At 37.0% G+C, this 6,408-nt stretch overlaps 1 pseudogene; it reads left to right on the top strand.

Annotated features, from left to right (window-relative positions):
- Nucleotides 1–1,171: 1,171 nt before the first annotated feature.
- On the top strand, nt 1,172–6,131 carry LOC115864274 (protein downstream neighbor of Son pseudogene; annotated as a pseudogene).
- Nucleotides 6,132–6,408: the final 277 nt, after the last annotated feature.

Genomic DNA, 6,408 nt, shown 5'->3' with positions numbered 1-6,408 from the left:
GCAACCTAAATGTCCACTGACAGATGAATGGATAAAGAAGATGTGACACATATATACAATGGAATATTACTCAGCCATAAAAAGAAACAAAATTGAATTATCTGTAGTGAGGTCAATGGACCTGGAGATTGTCATACAGAGTGAAGTAAGTCAGAAAGAGAAAAACAAATACCATATGCTAACACATATATATGGAATCTAAAAAAAAAAAAAAAAAAAAAAAAAAAAGTTCTGAAGAACCTAGGGGCAGGACAGGAATAAAGATGTAGACGTAGATAATGGACATGGGGAGGCAGAAGGGTAAGCTGGGACGAAGTGAGAGAGTGGCATGGACATATATACTACCAAATGTAAAATAGATAGCTAGTGGGAAGCAGCCACATAGCACAGGGAGATCAGTTCTGTGCTTCGTGACCACCTAGAGGGTTGGGAAAGGGAGGGTTTGAGAGAGATGCAAGAGGGAGAAGATATGGGGATATATGTATATGTAGAGCTGATTCACTTTGTTATAAAGCAGAAACTAACACACCATTGTAAAGCAATTATACTCCAATAAAGATGTAAAAAAATAATAATAAAATAAAGTGAAAAGAAAAACAATGGAAAATAGGAAATAGTAAAAATAAGAAACGTTTAATAAAAATGGCATATCATCTTAGAATTTTAAGTATGTAAGCCCAAACTAAGCTATACATATATACAAATTTTAAAAATGCAAATTTTAAGTATGATGTTTTAAAGCAAAAATTAAAACCAATATATAAGAGGAATTCTGCAAGAACAAAACCATTGTAGAAGGAAACAAATCAAAAATTGATTTAATTATGTGAGTCTGATTGTTATCTGGTTGTGAGGCAGAGGTGCAGATAGGAACAGGAATGGCACACCTATAATGTGTCTTGAAAATGTTCTACAGGAGAGACTGTTATACTTGTGAGACTAATTGAACGTGTCTGGGAGACAAAAGTCTTACTATCTCCCAAGCTCTCCAAGGAAACTTTGAAAATGATAGTCACATTTCTCTTAAGGCATACAAAGAGACAGTGAGGGAAAATGCATAAATAAAGTTTAAGACTGAGATACCCAAAAACATCCCCTGTCCCAGACATGTTGAATTAAAGAACATTAGAGTCATAGGAAAGCAAGGTACCCTAACTGTAGATTTGGCAACATGATTAATACTACCGTTACGTAAGGCGGTTTGGTGACCTGTAGTGAAGTGAAATAATTAAGTTAGGAAATCTAGGACACAGAATAGGTCAAATGCAAGTATAATTTATAATTCCTCCATCTTCAAACACTTACCAAATGACACTCTAAGAAGGCTTATAGGTCTTTTAAGTTAAATCTCACTGCAGATTACAGGAACACATAATATACCTGCTATTCTAGATAAAAAAATATCAACTGGATATTGCAGGTAAGGAAACCCAGAAAGAGGAACACAAGACAGATGAAGATTTCAAGTTTTAGGGTCAGTATCCCTTATGTCTAAACTTATATTAATTTTGAATATGAGTTTGAGAGGGTACCTACTATTACTATCAAAAGATGGAGGAAAACTTTCAAACGAGAAGTAAAATAACACTTGTGTTAAGAGCATCTCAGAGACACATCTACATGGGATAAGTGTATAAACAAAAGTTTCTGAGTTGAAAATGAATTACTGGAAATCACATGAGATTTGCCTCATTTTCTCTATAATGTTGCATCCAATCACTGATTTGTTACTGGAGAAAATTAAATGCTCATGATTTGGCAAGAAATGGTAGCATCTGTACAGCTCAGATGGAAGATTACTGATTTTTTTTTTCACTTATGTGCAATTTGGTCCCATCCACGTATAGACTTCTATATTCCTATTATATATTCTTTCCATAGCTCATTATTGGGAGAAGTAAAAATGGAACTGTCACACTGGTGGGTGTTTCAGGGTTCACACTGCTGGGCAACTCCCTCTATTTCAGGGAAGATTTAAGAGATGTATAAAAGAGCCCTGGACTTGTCCCCAGTCATTTTCATAGATCTATGTATTGTGTCTGGAGCTCCTGCTTTATGTGGGACTGTTGGATTTAGGGAAGTTTTGAGAATTCCTTCTTGCTTTCATTCTCCATCTTTTATAGCCCCAAACTTGAATATCTCCAGCCTTAAATTTTATGCAAATTATACACTTCCTGAAAATAAAGTTTATAACACTAGATGTTCAAAGATCATGCAAACATATTAATATTACAATGATAGACAAATTACCCCAAATGATGAAAAATACTAATTTTGATATTGGATGGCAGTTTACCAAATGAGTTGATAATATGCCAGTTATATAACCAGAATTAAGGTATCTGCTGGGATTTCTGTTTCACGTGTGTCTCCAAATTCAGAGACTTAATAAATGGATAAATTTGAACTCTTGAGAAAATTTCTTTTTTAAACATCTTCAGGCTTATTCATATTCACACTATGTAGAGTAAAATGGGGTGGGAGTTAACAGGAAGAATTGTTTGCCCAAAATACTGAGTCATGAAAACACTCATCATTTGATAACAGCTGTTAAATCTTACTGCTGAACAGCTGGAATATGTCAAGGAACAAAGCAGAAAAATCTCTTCTCTCGTGGGGCTCAGGATTTAATGGCTTGTTTGTGTGTGACAAAAGGAGGAATAAACCAGTTTATCTAGCTACATTTAATTCAAATAATGATCGTAGTCTGACTAATCCAAGGAGATTATAAAATCTGCAATTTTTTTTTTTCAATTGCTACGTGGCATACCTGCAGAAAGTAATAAAAATCTTAAGTGTATGGTTCGATGTTTGATATATACCCATGTAATTCCCCCCGCATCAAAATATATAACATTTTAAGCACTTCAGAATCTTATCTTGTGATCCCTCTACAGTACTATCAATTCCCCTGATAAAGATGACTACTTTTTTTTAAAGGTTTGCCTTTTAATTAATTAATTAATTAATTTATGGCTGTGTTGGGTCTTCGTTTCTGTGCGAGGTCTTTCTCTAGTTGTGGCAAGTGGGGGCCACTCTTCATTGCGGTGTGCAGGCCTCTCATCGCGGCCTCTCTTGTTGGGGAGCACAGGCTCCAGACGCGCAGGCTCAGTAATTGTGGCTCATGGGCCCAGTTGCTCCGTGGCATGTGGAATCCTCCCAGACCAGAGCTCGAACCCGTGTCCCCTGCATTGGCAGGCAGATTCTCAACCATTGCGCCACCAGGGAAGCCCAAAGATGACTATTTTTATTTCTATCACTGGTGATTAGTTATGCCTCATGTGGCATTTCTTACTTTTTTTCATTCCAGGTTCTATCTGTGAGATCCATCAGTGTTTTACATGTAGCTTTTTTTTTTTTTTTTTTTTTTTCTGGTACGCGGGCCTCTCACTGTTGTGGCCTCTCCCGTTGCGGAGCACAGTCTCCGTACGTGCAGGCTCGGCGACCATGGGTCACGGGCCCAGCCGCTCCGCGGCATGTGGGATCATCCCGGGCCGGGGCACGAACCCGTGTCCCCTGAATCGGCAGGCGGACTCTCAACCACTGCGCCACCAGGGAAGCCCTACATGTAGCTAATTTTGCTAAGCCTTTAGCCTCCCTGCTACTTCTTTCTGCTGTAATTCTTGGTAATTCTTCATCTAGCATACAAGTAATTTACAGGTAAGCAAATATTTGAAGGAAGGAGAGCTGGCACAGTTTGAGATTAATTTTATCAATGTTTCCTCCTCTCCATGATTCTATCCTCTAGATTTAGCTGCTTTGTCTACCATGAATTCAAATCTCAGATTCCTCATCCCATTTCTCTCTTCTGCATCTCAAGTTTCTCCCTTTTCTGGATTTTCTTCCACCATTATACAGACATGCATGGATGTCTTTTACAATGAAATCTATCACAACCACATGTGCATGCATGTATGCTCTCATGCCAAACATCTCTCTTTCTTCACATTTCTCTCCAGCTATTTATCCATTTCCTTATTTCTTTCACCCAAATCTCTGGTTTATCACCTCCTTTCTCTTCTTATCCCACTTCACTCCACACCATTTCACTCAGACTGCTTTTATCCATATCACTAATGACATTTATATTGCTGAATTTTGTGTTTGCTAGTCTGTAAACATCTTTATCAGCTAGTCAGCATCATTTGATGCAATTTTTAATTTCCTCTATACCAGAAGATTCTTCTTTTGGCTTTGATGTCACATTGATCTTATATGTATTTTTAAGATTTCTTTATCCACTGGGTGGACCACTGACTATAAAGAATAAAGAGTAAAAGGAGAGATCCATGTTAGGTGACTATTACAGCAATCCGTAAGTGACTTAGTCTTAGACTTAAGTGCAAAGAAGGATAGAGAGGTAAACACACATAATCAGGACATGTTTTCTAATTAGAATAGAAATTAAAGACATTATAGGCTGGTGAGGGAAAGGAAATAATGTCTCAAAATGGCTTTATTTTTAGATATGATAATTGGCTGAGTGTGGGTACAGCTACCCAAAATGAACATTTGCCAAAAGAGATCTGTGAAAATAAAATTTCTCATTTAACTATGTCAAGTAGAGGATAGGATATACAAGTTTTACAGAGTTTGATATATAAATGTGAAGTCCTTGGAATATAACGTGAGCCATAGAGAAGGACCTTTGGAAAGAAAATAGATAGCAAAAAATAGGGGGAAACAGGATTGAGCCCTCCCTTTTCCCAATATTTACAAATAGATCTCAGAAGATTAAAGTTACTGAATTGCTCCAGACTCCACAGACATCCTTCTGCAAATCTGATATCCCATCTTCAAGTACTGAGTTACCTGTGAATTGAAGTATTAAAACTTGACTCCTTTTCACTCCTTCTCAACTCTTTTCCTAGGAAGATCATTTGAAAGCATAGGAAGTAGTCTGAGGTCTTGTCCAGCTTTGTAGGGCAACAGAGTTATTGGGTTGGCCAAAAAGTTCATTTGGGTTTTTCCGTACCATCTTAATGGAAAAACCTGAATGAACTTTTTGGCTAACCCAATAGTTTGTCTTAACGTAAACAGAATCCCAAAATCCCACAGAGCTCCACTGGGCCTTAAGCAGAGCCTTACCTATCAGGTATACCCTCCAATGCCACCTTGCCTTGGCTACCACTGTTTCCTTGTGTTGAAGTTGATAGAAAAATGGCTGGAGAGAAAAGACCTTAGTCAAATGATGAAAACCTGCAACACATTTAAATTGGTGACTGGTCTGTATGCTTTACGTCTCTATATAATCTGCTGGAGCTGAACTTTGCCCATGTCTATGCTTGTACCTATCAGTCTACTATCCCATTTTGCACAGCAGGATTAGTAGGAAATGACATAATCATGACTCTCATATCTCCTACACCTAGAGGTGTAAGAAGAGCTATGAGAAAATGAAGGTATTGAATTATCTCTGCCTTTAATAAAAGAAAATGGCTATAAGAAAAAGAAAGCATCTGGAACAAGCTTGGGACACAGGAGGGAGGTGCTAGCATTCAGTGATGAAGGTTAAGTAGATTTTTCTGGCTGGAAGAGATGAGAGTGAAAGATAAAATTTAAGAACAAGATATATTTTCTATCAACATAAGTAAAGAGAAACATGGATTACAGACTTAGTCTACTGTGTTGGTGAAAGAGGTCAACACCTTTACATTGCTAAAGTTTTTGATCAACTGTAAGAACATAATTGCTAACTCAGGTCCATAGGCATGACTTCCACCAACCCTCTTATCCCCTACAGCTTTCCAAGGTGCCACAATACAAATGTTTAAGGCATGAAGTGTAAATATGAAAACACAGGCTCTTTCTGGATATAAAGATTAATTTAGTTTGGAGATTGTAAGTCTTATCATGCTTTATTCTCTACATTTTGTGACCATGCTACTCAAATCTTCAGAGAGTGGGTCTTTTTCTGTAAGACTATATACACATGAGCCAAATACAATATTTCATATCTGCCTGCCAACAGATAAGGTACTGGATAATAAGACTGTTCCTAAGAACCTTGCCGACTATGATCTACAACTAAGACGCTGGACCAATTTAGCCAAATACCATTACTGGGGAAATCATCTTTACAGCATTTGGAAATGAGTGACTATCACTGGAGATCCGAAACACCAAAGTAACCCTAAAAGGAAACTCTGAGGGAAAAAAAGCCTTCTAGCAAGGATATTCATGGTTCTTAAACTACTGACTTTAAAGTTCATTTTGGAAAGGAATCTAACAAAAATATTCAAATGTTGTTTATAAACAGTATCTTTTTACATTACCTTTTATTACACGCACTAAGCAACAGGATTAAGGTTTTAAATCAACATTTTCTGTTTTTACTACTTTAAGTTAGATATTCAGATATGAATATAACTCAAACTTAAAAAAAAAACAACAACCCTCAAATAATGT

Source organism: Globicephala melas, chromosome 4 (assembly GCF_963455315.2).
Source record: "Globicephala melas chromosome 4, mGloMel1.2, whole genome shotgun sequence".
NCBI lineage: Eukaryota > Metazoa > Chordata > Mammalia > Artiodactyla > Delphinidae > Globicephala > Globicephala melas.
This window is presented reverse-complemented; position numbering and strand designations above follow the sequence as displayed.